This window comes from Rhinolophus sinicus, linkage group LG03 (genome assembly GCF_036562045.2).
Source record: "Rhinolophus sinicus isolate RSC01 linkage group LG03, ASM3656204v1, whole genome shotgun sequence".
NCBI lineage: Eukaryota > Metazoa > Chordata > Mammalia > Chiroptera > Rhinolophidae > Rhinolophus > Rhinolophus sinicus.
In genome coordinates, this window is record NC_133753.1 from 39,991,149 (window position 1) to 40,008,390 (window position 17,242).

Below are 17,242 nucleotides of genomic sequence, written 5' to 3' on the forward strand. Positions count from 1 at the left end.
TGGCAAAATGACTTTTGGTTTTAAAAAAAACATTAATTTACTCCCTGTTACTGTTACATTATCATTCAGACTTGAACCTTCAGACCTAGACTTTCTCTTTTACCTGTTGTATTTAATGAGGCCAAGTCTTACTGATCTTTCCCTGATGCAACCTTGTGTCTTCCTCTTGTCTTTGCTATCACCGTCACCTGAATTCAGATCTTTATCCTGTGTCTGCCATGATGCAGTGGCCTCTTAAAGCAAAACTCAGGTCACATTCTCCATGGCTTTTCTTTGTATTCGAAGGCCATGTCATAACAGGCCTCACTCCAAAATTTTAGAGCTCCTTTCCATTAAAAATAAAAGTTTTAAAGTAATACATTCCCTTTCCGCATCTTACAGACAGGTCACCAACTTGCATAGTCACGTCTAAAAGCCCTTCAATATATTTAAACGATGGCACACCCAAGTCCTTTATTGTCCTCCAGCCTCCCCACAAGTTAGAACAGCCTGTCTGACTTCTCTGCCTCTGCTTTGCCCCACTGCCTCGCGGCGATTCTGAGATTAATTCACCCCTAGGACAGCACCACCTGGATTCCAGCTCTGTGACATCTGGTTGCCAACAGCATAAATGCCGAAGTCCCAGTCAAGTGCTCAGAGGTCTTCTGGGGGCTGTTTCCCTGCTCACATTTTCATCCTTATCTCCCAATAGTCTGCATTCCAATCAAACTGGATAGATCACATTCTACAGACAGACTTTGCCCATCTCCACATCATACACCAAACCGGGTATGTCTTCATCCCCAAACCTCCTTCCATGTCTCCACCTTCCATGTGTCCAAATCTCATTTTAGAAATTTTACAGAGAGCTCAGGTGTTCTTCCATGAATATTTGCAAATTTCCTTGTAGCCAAAAATGTTCTCTTACTCCTCTGAACTGCCACTGAATTTGATTATTTTTGGAACTTAAGAGTCATCCTTATTGAGTATATCCTGTTGTCCCTAATAAATTAGTTTCTTGAGGACTGTGTCTGAGACTCATGGTTTATACTTAAGATCAGTTAATATGTATTTCTTTATTGAATATAATAATTATTTTGGAAATCAAATTATTACAACTTAAAATTTTTATAGCCTCAGCACAGTTTAATACAGAGTAAACAAACATTTTTTGGACACAAACTATGCCTTATCAGCTTTACTACGTGCTTTCACGTACATTAGCTCTTCTAGAATCATATAATCCAGCTCCTCATTTATAGATGAGACTCAGAGAGGCCAAATGACCTGTTTAAACTCACACAGCTATAATAGTGCCAATGCAGAGCTGGAAGTGGAACTCTGGTTTCTATCTCCCTATCCAGTAGTGTTAAAAACAAACTGCTCATTCCTGAAAAAATCAAAAATAGAACTATATGACCCAGCAATTCCACTTCTGGGTATTTATCTGAAGAAATCCAAAACACTAATTTAAAAAGACACATATACCCCTATGTTCATAACGGCACTATTTACAATAGCCCAGATATGAAGGAACGTAAGCGCCCATCAATAGATGAATGGATAAAGAAGAGTTGGTACATACATACAATGGAATACTACTCAGCCATAAACAGAACAGAATGAAATCTTGTCATTTGCGACAACATGGGTGAACCTAGAGAGTACTGTGCTAAATGAAATAAGACAGAGCAAGACAAATACCATATAATTTCACTTACATGTAGAATCTTAAAAAAATGAACAAAAACAAACATGGTTGCCAGATGGGAAGGTGGTTGAGGGTGTGGGTGAAAAAGGTAAAAAAGATTAAGAAGTACAAATTAGTCACAGGGATGTAAAGTACAGCACAGGGAATATAGTCAATAGCTACAGTCAGGTGGATACTAGATTTACTGGGGGGATCACTTGGTAAGTTATATAAATATCTAACCACTACATTGTATACCTGAAACTAATATGTGAATTATGATAGAAAAATGTAAAAATTCAATTAAAAACAACCAACCCTCATGTATCCCGATTGGTAGTGGTATCTCTTCAGAGAACATTGGTCTCTAAAAAGAACACTGGCTAGGACTTCCAGACATGTAGTTTCAGGTTTCTGATTTGTGTGACTCAGTTTCATGTGGAGCAACCAAGTTACTTCTGATTGTTTCTCTTAAATCACGTTAGACACCTGCTGGAAGCCCCTGATGTAGTTAGTCAGTAATCTTAACTTGATACAAATTACTTTTCACACAACCTTGAACTTCAAAAGTCAGGGACCTAGAGACATGAACTTTCTTTTTACAGTTTTACTTAGGTATAATTGACAAAATTGTAACATTTTAAGTATATATTGTGATTCAATATACCTATACGAGGTCTGACAATTAAGTTCGTGAACTTGTTGCAACGCTGTTGCTGACATGTTTTGATATCAGAGGGATTATTCATTATGAATTTGTACAAACTGGACAGTTAACCAAGTTTACTGTTTGGAAGTGCTAAAAAGGCTGTGTGAAATAGTTGGATGACCTGAACTTTTCACCAACGATTCACAGCTCTTGCATCACGACAATGTACCAGCTCACAGGGCACTGTCTGTGAGGGAGTTTTCAGTCAGTAAACAAATAACTATTAGAACACCCTCCCTACTCACCTGATCTGGCCCCCAATGACTTCTTTCTTTATCCAAAGGTAAAGGAAATACTGAAAAGACGACATTTTGATGACATTCAGGACATCAAGGGTAATAAGATGACAGCTCTGACGGCCATTCCAGAAAGAGTTCCAAAATTGCTTTGAAGGGTGGACTAGGCGCTGGTGTCAGTGCACAGCTTCCCAAGGGGAGTACTTCGAGGGTGACCATACTGATATTCAGCAGTGAGGTATGTAGCACGTTTTCTAGGATGGGTTTGCGAGCTTAATTGTCAGGCATCATATTATGAACTGATTCCCACCATGTACTTAACACATCCATCACCCTACAGACATGAACTTTGTAGAAGGAAAGCCACTTGCAGGTCTTGATAGTCTGCTCTTTCACAGGCCAAAAAGCAACGATGTGGCAGATTATACCTTTTTCATTCCATATACCATAGTGGGTTTTTTTTGGTTTTGTTTGTTTTTCGTTTTGGCGGCGGTGCGGGGGGAGTTGGTGTTAAATATTGCTTTTTTTTTTTTTTTTTAAATTGGGGAAGGGGTACAGGACTTTATTGGGGAACAGTGTGTACTTCCAGGCCTTTTTTCCAAGTCAAGTTGTCCTTTCAATCTTAGTTGTGGAGGGTGCCATTCAGCTTCAAGTTGTTGTCCTTTCAGTCTTAGTTGTGGAGGGCGCAGCTCAGCTCCAGGTCCAGTTGCTGTTGCTAGTTGCAGGGGGCACAGCCCACCATCCCTTGCGGTAGTCGAACCGGCAACCTTGTGGTTGAGAGGATACGCTCCAACAAACTGAGCCATCTGGGAGCTCAGCAGCAGTTCAGCTCAAGGTGCCATGTTCAATCTTAGTTGCAGGGGGTGCTGCCCACCATCCCTTGCGGGACTCGACGAATCGAACTGGCAACCTTGTGGTTGAGAGGATGCGCTCCAACCAACTGAGCCATCCGGGAGGCAGCTCAGCTCAAGGTGCCGTGTTCAATCTTAGTTGCAGGGGGCAGAGCCCACAATCCCTTGCGGGACTCCAGGAATCGAACTGGCAACCTTGTGGTTGAGAGCACACTGGCCCATGTGTGGGAATCGAACCGGCAGCCTTTGGAGTTGGGAGCGTGAGCTCTAACCACCTGAGCCACCTGGCCGGGCCCTTAAATATTGCTTTTAAATAGCTATCAGTTAGTGATGAAGTGGGATCAGACCAGGCTGGATTCCTGACCCTTAATTTACAAGGAGAAATACCCTATAGAGTTAAATAAAATGTTTGACGTACACAACTCTACCTACATTGATTACGGTAGTTTCCCAATAAAATGTTAAGTCAGAACTTTTTGGATCCTCTGGAATTCATCCCTGTCCTATGCCTTTCATAACTATTTCTACTGTCTATGAGTTTGACAAGGGCTGCCGCTATTTTTAGAGTAATCACTTAAACCATGGCAACATTTTCACCACTTTGATAATTCAGAAACTAAGAGAACAGGGCTTTGTATCGTTACTGATACTTACTGAATGCCTCTCCCAAAAGCATAACCCTTCACAGCTGCCATCTGTGCATTGCTTATTCTAAAAATGTGGACACAGATGCAAAAACCTGCCCCCCCAACTTTTTCTCGTAGCTATTGTAGTCATTCCGTTTCTGTAGCTATATAGTTGTGAAGAGTGACAAGGATGAGTTGACCTGTTATATGCTCTAAGTTGACCCAATTCTTACTGTGCTAATAAAATTACAGTCTCCTATACATAGTAATATCCAGGAAGAGGTTGTTTACTGAAAGCTCTGTGCTCTTCAACAAATTAACTGTGTCTGTCTGGACTGCTTTGGTTTGGCAGCTCAAGAATTGGGGAGAGAGTAGAGAGAGTGACAGGAAAGGGAAATTTTCAATCTGGGTAAGAGGAATGAGATTCTTAAGAGTGGGTCACAGAGCCATCCAGAACAGGAAACAGTAGCAAAAAAAAAAAAAAAAGCGCCTTATCCGGTGACCTTATTTCCCACTGTGCTGATTCTTCTCTTGCTTTCTCTGCTTTATTTAATAAACAATACAAAGTTTCCCAGGCTGAATGTGTACATTAAAATTCTCTGTTTTTTAATAAATAGTTACCAGCATGTGCGTGTACACACACACACACACACACACACACACACCCTATTCAAACTTCCTTTTGGATATTTATGCATGAGCCTGCATATTACTAAAAAGTACAAGCACTTAAAATAATTTCAGACCGTTGTTTCATGAGATCTAATCATAGTCTCATGTGGCTTCATTGGCCAGGCATTATCTGTATTACTGCTCAGGGAAGTGGTCCAAGTTCAATGTTAATTAAATTTATGATAAAAACAGCACAACCAACCAAAGTTTAACATATCTGTATTAATATGGTTTGTAGATATCACACAATTAAGAAAACACTATGAGTATAAATTCTCAAATCTAAATTTCGCAAACTTTATGACCAAGTAAAACTCAAGTAGTATTGTCTTTCAGGTTTACTGATCAGAATACCTGAATCTTGTTTCTATCTTCCTTATCTAATTATAAATTCAATTAGCTCTTAGAAGGAACATTTGGAAAAGAGCACTCCTTCTATTCCAGGAGAGCAAATGGCCAACAATAGCCAAAACACTCCTAAAGAACAGGTAAGGGGACAATCCTTACCAGAGAGCAAGAAGTTATACTATAAAACTATACTGAAAGTAGTGTTGGCACAGAGATAAATAAGATAACAAGAGTCCAAACAGAGACTCCAGAAGCAAACCTGCACGTGTGGAAACTTGATTTCTGAGAGCTGGCCTTGCAGAACAGCATGAAACAGAAGGACTTCCTAATGAATGGTGTTGGCAGTTATCTTTATGAAACAAAGGAATTTGGGCTACTACCTCATATATGTGGTAGTCCAAATCAGTTACAAATGGTTTGAAGACTAAAGTGTGAAAAGCAAAACTAAAACTTAAAAAGATGACATAAGAGAGCATTTATATGACACTGAGGAAATATTTTTGTGTATTAACAAGGTGCAAAGCATATAAAGCAATCATATTAAAATGAGAACTGTAAAGATATCATAAAGCGTAGAAAGGCAAATTAAATTGGGAGAAGATATTTGTAACACATAATGGACAAAAGATTAGTATCAAGAATATAAACACAGGGGTGGCCAGTTAGCTCAGCTGGTTAGAGCACAGTGCTGGTTTCCATCCCCACGTGGGCCCCTGTGAGCTGCGCCCTCCTTAAAAAAAAAAAAATGTACATATATATATATAAATGTACATATATACACATATATGTATATATATATGTGTGTGTGTGTGTGTATTTATATATAAATACACAACATGCTCAACTGATCAGGGCAGAAGAGGAAAACTTGCCCAAAAAATCTACAAAAAACTGTTTAACTCCACTTGTATTCCAGAAAATGTGGCGGAAAAACAAATTTTAAATACAATTAAAATACAGTTTCACACCTAGTATATTAGTAAAAATTTCAAAGTCTGACAAGATCAGGTATTGCTAGGATGGCGGCTTATTGGAATACTTATTGTTGATGGAAATAGGAATTGGAACAGAACACTTCAGAAACACTGTTACATCATCTAGTAAAATTAAAGATGAATCCTGTGACCCAGCCGTATATATCCTGGAGAAACTTGCATGTGCATACCAGGAAACAGGCACAAGACTATGCAGAGCAAAACTATTTATAAATAATAGCAAAAAAAACTGGAAATGATCAAATGTCCATTATAGTAGAATGTATAAGTTATAACACACTCATAAAATGGAACAAAATAGCAGTGAATAAATTCCAAAATACAAAATGGATGGATCCTAATGCTGAACCAAAAATGTGGCTGCAGAACACATAGTATGAATGAACTTTTTAAATGTGCAAGATTTTTAAACATTAAAAAGAATAGAAGTGGCAAATATTTTTCTCTTCTATTGTAGAGTGAATGCTGCATTTCTAAACGACAGATTGTTGGTGATTCTAAAGTCTGGTGTGAAACAGGGTGACACTAAAAGTCACTGCAGCCTAATGGGAGTAAGGAGTCTTGCTCTTGACAGCTGCCACTCTGCTCTTCCAATATATGTATTTTATTGCATCTGGACTAGATCAGCCAAGGAGTCTGGATCCTGCTGTCAAGTGAATCACTAATTGGCCGACTGTTTGGCTGCCTTGGTTTAAGAATGGAGCTAACGAGCCCAGGGTCAGTGGTTCAGTCCCCTTGTGGTTCAGTTGGCTCTGTGCCGAAGGCTGCACCAGTATTCTGTAAATGTGCACAGTTAATCACAAGAGGGACTGGACAAGAGAAGAAGAGATCTGTCAGCTCAATTAGAAAATCAACTTAAAGCTCGAGGCTCTGGTCAGTACACAAATCACAGCACTGTTTCTCACCAGCAGGTGCAAAGGTGTCAACCGAAATCTTTAAATCTTTAAGCGGAGGAGTGGAGCAACTGACTGGACACGTACTCTCGCTGCCTGGATTGGTACCGAAGTGTTCCTGGGGTTTAGAGCCCGCCTTCTCTATAGAGATGCTGAGACTAGGAGACAGGAATTCTGAACTAGATGTAGAGTCTCAAGAAACTAGGCTTTAATGATTTGAAAGCGCTTCATAAATGTATGCATGTGAAGTCAACAGAACAGGAAAGGTAGGTAAAAATCACTGCTATGTATAGCAGGACAATCTTAAAAATACCTAGTATCTAGTTTGGTTTGTTTGAAAAGTGTTCCTGGTTCATTACAGAAAGTATCAGAGTAAGGAGTGATTGCAGGTAAGTAAAACACTTAGAAGGCTTTTTTTTTTAGAAAAAAATTGATTAGTAAAACTAGTTCAGTGCAGCTACAGAGAGAATGGAAAAGACACATAATATCATGGACTAAATGAGCTCTCTATAAAATTTTCTTACAGGACATACAGTTGACCCTTGAGTAACGTGGGCATTAGGGGCACCAACCCTCTGTGCAGTTGAAAATCCACATATAAGTTTTGACCCCCCCACCCCCAAACTTAACTCCCAGTTGTCCCTCGGTATCGGCAGGGGATTGGCTCCAGGACTCCACCGTAGATACTAAAATCTGAGGGTGCCCAAGTCCCTTATATAAATGGCGACAATTAATGCATGCAGTCAACCCTCTGCATCCATGCAGTCAACCTTCTGCATCCGTGCATTCAACCAACTACGAACTGAAAACAGTAATTTCGATCCCCAGTTGGTTGAATCCTCAGATGTGAAATCCAGAGCCACAGGGGGCCGACTGCATTTAGTGGAAAAAAATCTGCGTATAAATAGACCCACACAGTTCAAACCTGTGTTGTAGTTTGAAAAGCCATCATTTTACCAGGGGGGTGACAAAACCACTTCATCTGGACCAATGATGGGGAAAAGGAAGCTGGCTCTTCAAAAAATAGCCTCAACATGGAAGAAATGTACTTAATTAAAAGCGAAGAATAGCCAGCAAAGAGAAATCTGTTGTTGAAGGTCCTCTTTGTCACTCAGGTTGGACTTTTCTTTCTAAACTTCAAACTCAGGAAGTCATTTTGTATAATCAGCCTATATGTCTTCATGGAAGGTTTGGAAATGCTTTAGTTCCAGATATTCTCAAAAGAGGCCCGACTCTCTTGCCCTAAATATGTTACGTTTCTTTCTGATTGGGTTTTAGTCTCACTGCAGTGCTCCAAGTACTTGCCATCTAGCAGTAGTTTAGAAATTTCCTTTCCTTTCTCATAAATTTTGTTGAAAGCAACCACATAACGAAGAGTACGTGTCTTCTACTTATGCTTAGCAGGAAGCCGGAAGTAAGTTCCTTGTGATGTCCTGCCCAGACCTTGGGGTGCTACAGATAAAGGCCTACACTGTGAACTTGACTCCTTTCACATGCCCAGAATTCCTCCTATGGAGATCTTTAGAGAGGCAACTGGACAGATGTTTTCTGTAATCTTCAATGGTTAAGACAAATCTGTGGAATGCAGAACTTCTAGAGTTGTGGGGTTTTTTGTTTTTTGGGCTTTTTGGCAAACAACATGAGTGAACAACGTTTCCTCTAGTCTCCAGTACTGAGATCAAACTATGTTGATCTCTAATCAAAAATGATTTATAAGCTTATGAGATTTGATTCTAAGCCTTGCCCTTGATTTATATTCTGAAAAACTGTGCTAAGAAGCTGTGTTCCCTAAAAGCCTTGGGCACAGTCTTTTGCAATCTGTTAAGCAACTATTGAAAAAAAAAGGAGGGGGGGTTGTATAATCACTAATTGTTTGGTAGATAATTAGTTGAGCTCTGTCTCTAAGTAAGAGGTCACAAATCATGGGGGCCAGTCAGCTCATTTTGTTCCAAGAGATCTATAAATTCAGATGCATTCCTCATGAGGCAGGTAAGGCCACAGAGTTGATATTCTTTTGAGAAAGGGAGTTAACTTTTCTTGTAGGACTGAAGACCAAAGTAGGTTCCTGAAGCTGAAGACAGAGAAGTAGAAAGCAATGAACTATTATCTTTTTAATAAATTCTAGTATTTGTGTGCTAGAGGAAGAGAATACTATATTAAATACTAAAGGGCCCAGAGATGAAAAGACTCTTATAATCGTGGAAGACAGCACTTGATAAGTTTGATACATGTCACATGGCCCTTTATGACTAAGTGCCAAGGGAGCGATGGAAGTGATAAGTGTTCACCAGTCAAACAACGCTGGGGGCCGGTGCAAGCCGGAAAAGCTGACTGACCATGGGGGCACCAGTGGGGCCACAGAGGATGTGGAGAGAAGTCCAGCGAGGAGGGCAAAGATGCAGGAAGGCTGAAAGCAAGGTTCCAGGTCAGTGAGAAAAATCCCAGTCTCAACGCAAGGAAATGGTGGGTGCTCAATAAATATTTGTGAAAATCTAAAAGAGGGGGTTCTCTTTTTAAAAGGAAACTGATTAAAATATCTAGAGAAATCATGTGGAATAATGTGCTATGCATTTGAGTTACTCAAATGAAGCTAAAATTAGCCAACTACATGAAGAAGTACAGATGGGAAAACCAGAATGTGAGGGAGACAAACCATTAAAAATCATCCTGAACAAACTTGGAAAATAACGTGCATGCTACTGTCTCTTAATTAGCATAAATGTTGTTTTTTTTTTGTTTTTGGGGTTTTTTTAGCAGTGGAGGAACAAAGATGAGAACACAATAAGAGAGGTGCTAAAATGGTACAAAATAAAGGAATGTAACATATTGAAGTTTCCCAAAACAAAATGTCATGGAAAAGACCTATGGGAAAGGCCAACTTCCGTTTTAAAGGCTGCTCTTTACATTTTGGGATGAGGAGGAAAATGGGCTGGAAACAGATATGAGTACATGAACACGTCCTCAGGGGAGGATAGAAGGGAAGAAGAGAAATACGGCCACCCAGCAAAAGAGCTGAGGCGTGGGAATCTCTGTGACACAGCAAGGGGTGCGCGGAGAACTTTGACCCTGAGCAGATGCGCCTAAATCTGCTTTTCTAAAGCAAAATATACTGTGGTGCTCAGAGAAACTTCTGTGAAGGAATTGGGAAAAATGATCACCACTGATAAGTCTTTAAAGATAGCTCTTTCTGGCAAATTCCATTTACGTACTCTAAAGAAAAATGACCCCCAAACCCAACACTATGTAAAGCAAGAAAAAGAGACCAATGGAGACCTTCTCATCTGACAGGGTCGGGTTATGACATCTTGGAGAGGCCTTCCCTGACAACTCTCTCTGTGTCCCCACAAGCTATGCATTATTTATTGTCTGTCTCACAGCCTTAGTACTATGAGGGCAAGGCTCACCTCCCAGCCCCTCCACCCCAGTGCCTTACTGGGTGGGACACAGAGAAGTTGCTAAAAACGTATTCCTTGAATGAATGAGGGAAAGAATTCTAGCCATAAAGGAAAGGATTAGCCATTAACAATGTGAAAACATGGAAGTGCAAGTTGCTAAGAAAAGAAACTCAGAGGGAACTATATTCCAGGCCTGAGATTGAATGTGGTTATATCCTTGGTTTTTCACTAGCCAGCTGGGGATTATTTATTTTGCTATTTTTAGGTCCAGAAATCTTAGCCTTCTCTCTTTACCACTAGCTGTTTTTAAGTTAGAAAACAGGGCCAATTTAAATATTGGCCCAAGCAAAACCTCCCAGAGACAGGTGCTCTTGAAAGAAAAAAAAGAAGAAAAGTTCAAATTGAAAAAGAAACCAACAAGAAAAGAAAAAAGATTTCGGGATTGTATGCATTATCATTTTATGAGCTTCATGTTAGAAATTTGAAAAGTCTCATGGAGATAAAGTTTTGGTGTTAATTTTCAAGTTAAATGTTGAAAATTAGACAGGTAGAAGAGTTCACTGAAAGGGCAGGAACCCTTTTCTAATTTCTTCTCAGCCAAACCTTCCCTGTGTCAATTTCCCAAATATCAGAGACTGTCACATTCAAATTAAACAGAAAAGGATTTTTTCAAAGCCAAATAACTTTTTTAAAGTGATCTCTGCCATATTTTCCCTCCACTAATAACAACTAACATTTATTGAGCAAGAACTTGGCAAAGTACTTAACATATATTTCAATACTTAACATATATTTCATCTCGTTTAAACCTCACAGAGTTGTATGAGGTATCTAAACTATGCAGAAATCAAGGAATTTTCTCGAAGTAACATTGCTAGTAAATGGTCCCAAAGCTTATAATCTTAAACCACTCTATTCTGAGCCATTAATATGAGTAACTAAACATTACCCAGGAAAAGTACAGCAACGAGAACAATCCATGATCCTTCAACTCAAATCATTTTTTATATTATATAAACACATTTTAAAACTTATTATGGAAGAAATTCAAACATACATAAATGAATAGAACCCCCACATGCTATCACACAATTTTAACAATTACCGATATCCTGCTATTCTTGTATCATCTTTACTTCTACCTACTCTTCATTCAATTGTTTTTTGCAGCTTTGTGAAGTAAAATATACATACACTGAAATGCACAAATCTCAGCTGTACAATTTGACAAATGGATACACACATGTAATCTACAGTCCTCCTATGATTCAAAACATTTCCATCCCCCGAGACAGTGCCTCCATGTCCCTTCCCAGTCATTCCTCCCCACCCTCAGAGGCAACCACTGTTATTGTTTTGTTTTCCACCTTAGATTCGTTTTGCCTTTTCTAGAATTTCTATAAATGGAATCACTCAGAGTGTCCTCTTGTGTCTGGAGGCTTTTGTTTAGCATATTTTTGAGATTAACCAATGTTGTTGAATGTATCAGTAGTTCATTCCTTGTCTGAATACACCACAATTTGTCTATGCATTTTCCTATTAATGCACATTTGGGATGTTTCCATTCTGGAGCTATTATGAATAAAACTATTGTGAACATTTTTTTTTAATCCAGTGACTTCTGAACTTTTTATTGACCTACTGCCCCCCAAGAGGTGCCCTGCTTCTGCTGCCTTAGCACCTCAGAACTTTGGTGTCATTGACCTCAGACACCAGTTTGCCATCCACAATCCTGTGGGTGGTGGTCCTTCGGATGATTCCATGGAGTTGTTGTCCAGGATGTCACCCAGGATGTCACCAAGATCAAAGTCTTCCCCTTCTTCCAGCAGGTGGCAGTAGGTGGCGACCTCAGCCTCCAGCTTGACCTTGATGTTCAGCAGGGCCTCACACTCCTGGGTCTGGGCCAGCTCTGACTCCAGGTGCAGCAGGATCCCATTGAGCTGTTCGTCTGCATAGCGTGTCTCTATCTCCCTCAGGCTGTTCTCCAAGCTGGTCTTCAGATTTCTCACTGAGTCCAGGTCGATTTCCAAGGACTGGACTAGACGTCTCAGCTCCGTGAGTGTCATCTCAGCAGCTCCTATCTCAGCGGTCCATGAGGTGACCGCTGTGATGCTCTCCTCAGTCTGCTGGGACCAACACTTGTCTAGCGCCTCTCGGTTCTTCCAAGCCAGCTCGTCATACTGGGCTCAGACGTCAGTCACGATCTTGCTGAGGTCCTAAGATTTGGGGGCATCCAACTTCACAGTCAACCCAGAGTTGGAAATGTGGATTTGTAGACCATTTATTTCCTCTTCATGGTTGTTCTTCATGAAGAGCAGTTCTTCCTCGAGAGCTTCGATCTCCGTCTCCAGCTGCAGCTGAGTGATATTGGTGTCATCAATGACCTTTTGGAGGCCACTGATGTCACTCTCCACAGACTGATGCATGGCCAGCTCCATCTCATACTTGACTCTGAAGTCATCAGCAGCAAGATGGGCATCGTCAATTTGCAGAACAATGCGGGCATTATCCACAGAACTTGCAAAGATCTGAGCCCTCAGGTCCTCCATGGTCTTGAAGTAATGCCCTCAGTCTCCGACCTGGGGCCCCTTTTTCTCCAGGTGTTCCTGAATTTTGCTCTCCAGACTCTGATTATCAGCCTCTAGGCTCTTCACCCTCTCCAGATAGGAGGCCAGGCGATCATTCAGGCATTGCATAGTCTCCTTCTTGGTCTAGATGCCCCCTAGGCCCACCAGGCCCCCAGGCCCCCAGCCACACTGGACACAGGTGGAGTGGGATACAGAGACCCAGGAACCTGAGCCCCCTGTGCCTGCATGCACGCTGGCCGTGCTGCTCGCCGGCTGAACCTGGTGGCCGGGTCACTGCACAGAACCCAGGGTCCAATAGTTGGTGGAGAAGCTGGAGTGGATGCTGAAGCTCATGTTGTTCCGGGAAGAAGGTGAGAGGCCAAGACTCAGGTTTGGGCCACCTGAACATTCTCATACAAGCCTTTTGGGGAACATGTGTTTCATTTCTCTTAAGCGTGGAAATTCTAAGTCAAAGGGTAGGTATAGGTTTGATTTTTATGTGAAATTGCTAAACCATTTTCTAAAGTGGATGTACTATTTTATATTTCTGCTAGCAAGTTGCTTACAGAATCACCAACATTTGATGTTGTCAGTCTTTCTAATTTTAGCCATTCTAATGGGTGTGTAGTAATAGTTCATTGTGGTTTTAATTTGCATTTTTCTGATGACTAGTGATGTTGAGCATATTTTCATGTGCTTGCTGACCATTCATATATCTTCTTTTGTGAAGTGTTGGTTTAAGATTTTTGTCCATCTTTTTTTTTAACTTTTATTTATTTTAAGTGTGTTTTTCTAGGACCCATCAACTCCAAGTCAAGTAGTTGTTTCAATCTGGTTATGAAGGGCGCAGCTCACAGTGGCCCATGTGGGAATCGAACCGGTAACCTTGTTGTTAAGAGCACCGCGCTCTAACCAACTGAACCAACCGGCCGCCCCATCCATCTTTTTAAAAGTGGGTTGTCTTTATTATTGAATTGTAGAGTTCTTTATATATTCTGGGTATAAGTCCTTTATTAGATATACATTTTGCCACTTCTTCCTCCAGGCTATGGATTGCTTATTTATTTTCTTAAAAGTGTTTTGATAAAAATAAATATTTAATTTTGAAGAAATCTACTTTATAAACTTTTATTTATGATTATTATTGCTGAGTCCTATGTAAAAAATAGCTGCCTATCCCCAGTTCATGAATGTGTTCTTTTATGTTCTCTTTTTAAAGCTTTATAGTTTTAGCTTTTACCTGTAGGTCTAAGATTCATTTTAAATTAAGTTCTGTATACAATGTGAGGTACTGGTTGAGGTTCATTTTTTCCCATGTGGTTATCTAGTTATTCCTGCACCATTTGTTGAAAACACTATTGTTCCCTTTCCCCCCATTGAATTACCTTGTCCCTTTGAGAAACATAAATTGACTATATAAGTGAGTATCTATCTCTGGACTCTGTTCTGTCCTTATGCCACGCTTTTCTCTCTTCTGCCAGAGCCACACTGTACTGGCTATTGCAGGTTTATAGAGCAAATCTTGAGTCAAATAAGTCCTCTAGCTTTATTCTTCTTAGCGATTGTTTTGGCAAGTCTAGGTCCTTTACATTAACATATAGATTTTAGAATTATCTTGTCAATTTCTACATTAAAAAGCCTGCTGGGATTATGACTTAGATTGTATCGAATCTCTTCATTACCTTGGGGAGAAATGACATTTTAACAACATTGAGTCCTTCCAATCCGTGAGTATGGTATCTCTTTCCACTTACTGGAATTTTATTTTATTTTATTTTTAGCAAGACTGAGCCTCTATTTACCTGACAGAAACAAAGTTATTGTTAAAAAAACCCCACAAAATTTAATTGAAATTTAATTGATATACAAAAAAACCCTGCACATATAATATATACAATTTGATAAGTTTGGACATATGTGTACACACATGGCACCACATTGGAATCTTTAAAAGAAATAACTGTTATCAGAAATATTCTAAGGTTATAAATTGAGTACAATTTCTATTCCTTTCTATTGTACTCAAAAACTTATTAGCTATTGCATTATTTTAGTCACACATTACATAAATAGTAATTCAGTTGACTCGTGAATATATGGGTTTGAACTGCGGGGTCCACTTATGTGAGGATTTTTTTCAATTGAGACATGGTTCAAACCCAAACTGTTCAAGAGTCAACTCCATGATTGGGAATCCGAGTATGTGGAGGGCCATCCTATACGTGGATGTTTGACTGCGCAGAGGTTGGGGCCCCTAACGCCCACATTGTTAAGGGTCAACTTTAATTCCAAACAGGAAAAAATGCATCCTCCTAAATGTAAACAAAGGAAATATATATGAGCTAATCAAGCAGATGTCCAGCACTGTGTTAAAATATATTTGTGTTTGTTTCTTTGGGATATGCATTTTTTTAGCAGAGTGTTAAGAGGACAGTCACAGTGTATCCAAGAGTAGGGGAAATTAGTCACTAGATTTGAAGGCCTGAAGTGTTGGACAATATATGTTAAAAAAAAAAAAAAAGAAAGAAAGACAGAAAGTAGATGCAAGAAAAGATAATGGAAAGTGAAAACCCCGGCATTCTAATGATAGCACAAGACAGCCTCTCTCGTTAGTTAACTTCTTTAAAATAGTCACGTGTGATTTGTTAAAGAGAAAAAGCATTGGCCAGAGTGATTTGTGATTATCTTGTACTCTAGTGTCACAAGTCAACTCTCTTATAACAGTTCAAAGACCAAGAAGTGAAAGATAAGTAGTTCTGTAATAGAAAAGGGAAAAGCCTTAGCAAGGTACTAAAGGAGAAAGGGTTCTGCCTCAGTGGTACTTTTTATGGTACGACCATCCAGTGATGGTCAAGGTCTATGTGACCAAATTAATAAGATAAATGAGGCATGAATAAAATACAAATTTTGAATGTGATCTAGGTACATCTTTTCCTTTGGGAATAAAAGATGCTTTAGAGATAATGGAACCAAAATTTAAAACTACTTTTTCTTGTGTAGTAGAGATGATTTTGGCTAGAAACAGGAGCTTACAGGACAAAATTTCAACCTTTAGTAAGTAGTTAAAAAAAAAAATTCTAATCCTTGAAATGTATGAACTATTAATAGAACTATTAAAATATTCAGTAGTCATCAGAGGTATGCGGCTTCAACAATATAGTCTAAATTTTAAATATCTGCATTTAAATATGTGCAATCAAATCAAATTAGAATTATTACAAAATCAAGACAAATCCCAGAAAGAGATAAGTGTGTGTATGTGTATGTGTGTACGCACACGCTCGTGCACGCGTGGGGTCACAGAAAGAAAACCCTCTAGTTAGATGTTTTTCAGCACTAAAGTCTTTTCATTTTTCTGTTAAAAGAAGGACTTGACCGGACCGGACCTAAAAGAAATGTTGCTCAGCCTGGAGAAATATGTGCTACTGTTTTAAAATAAACACAACAGGGCTGGGTCTTGGTCATGCACATCTATGGATTACTCATACGTGCTTCTAGGGCCTCTCCCGGGCACAGCTGTGAAGTAGGCAAAATTTATCTTTAGATCCTCCTACTTCCCCTTCTGGATCTCCCCAAGGTACTCACCGCCTTATACTGCCCGGGGCTGCAGCACACTGTTCTGCCCTCCTTGGAATGCAGCCTTCTCATTAAAGTACTGCTTCTCTCCCTCTCCTTCTACTTCTCCGCAACCCTCAACCCAAGTTAAACTTAAAATTCCCTTCTTCTCAGCGAATCAAGTAGGAGGAAAGGAATGTTGTAAATGAATTCATACTGGCATGTCAGGGACTAATATTTTTTATTTCTCCCATGTGTGCTGGCATTCTGAAAGTTTGTTAAGCTAATCGAATGTGTTCCTTAGGAGGAAAGTTCAACCTGTAGGATACCCAACAAAGAAAATCTGAGAGGTCCGGGTTTCTTCAAACCGTGCAAGTACCATCGGACTGGCAGAGTCCCTCACATGGCGAGGCCTCCTCATGCCCAACAGAGGGAGGATTCTTGACCGAAGGGCTGGTGAAAAATGGTAGCAGATGTATTGATTTTGAAAAACCGATTAAAAAGTGAAATGTACATCTCAAAATAATGCTATTCTAACAGTTTCCTCTTCTCAGTGTAAGATAAAACTGAATGAGCAACAAGGGTGCCAAGACCATTCAATGGGGGAAAGACAGTGTTTTGAACAAGTGGTGCTGGGAAAACTGGATATCCACATGAAAAAGAATGAAATTGGACCCATATCTTATTCCATATACAAAATTAACTCAAAATGTGATCAAAGACCTA

The 17,242-nt window shown here is 39.7% G+C and overlaps 1 pseudogene; it reads right to left on the reverse strand.

The window, feature by feature from the left end:
- Window positions 1-11,704: 11,704 nt before the first annotated feature.
- LOC109444430 (keratin, type I cytoskeletal 18) lies at window positions 11,705-14,718 on the reverse strand (annotated as a pseudogene).
- Window positions 14,719-17,242: the final 2,524 nt, after the last annotated feature.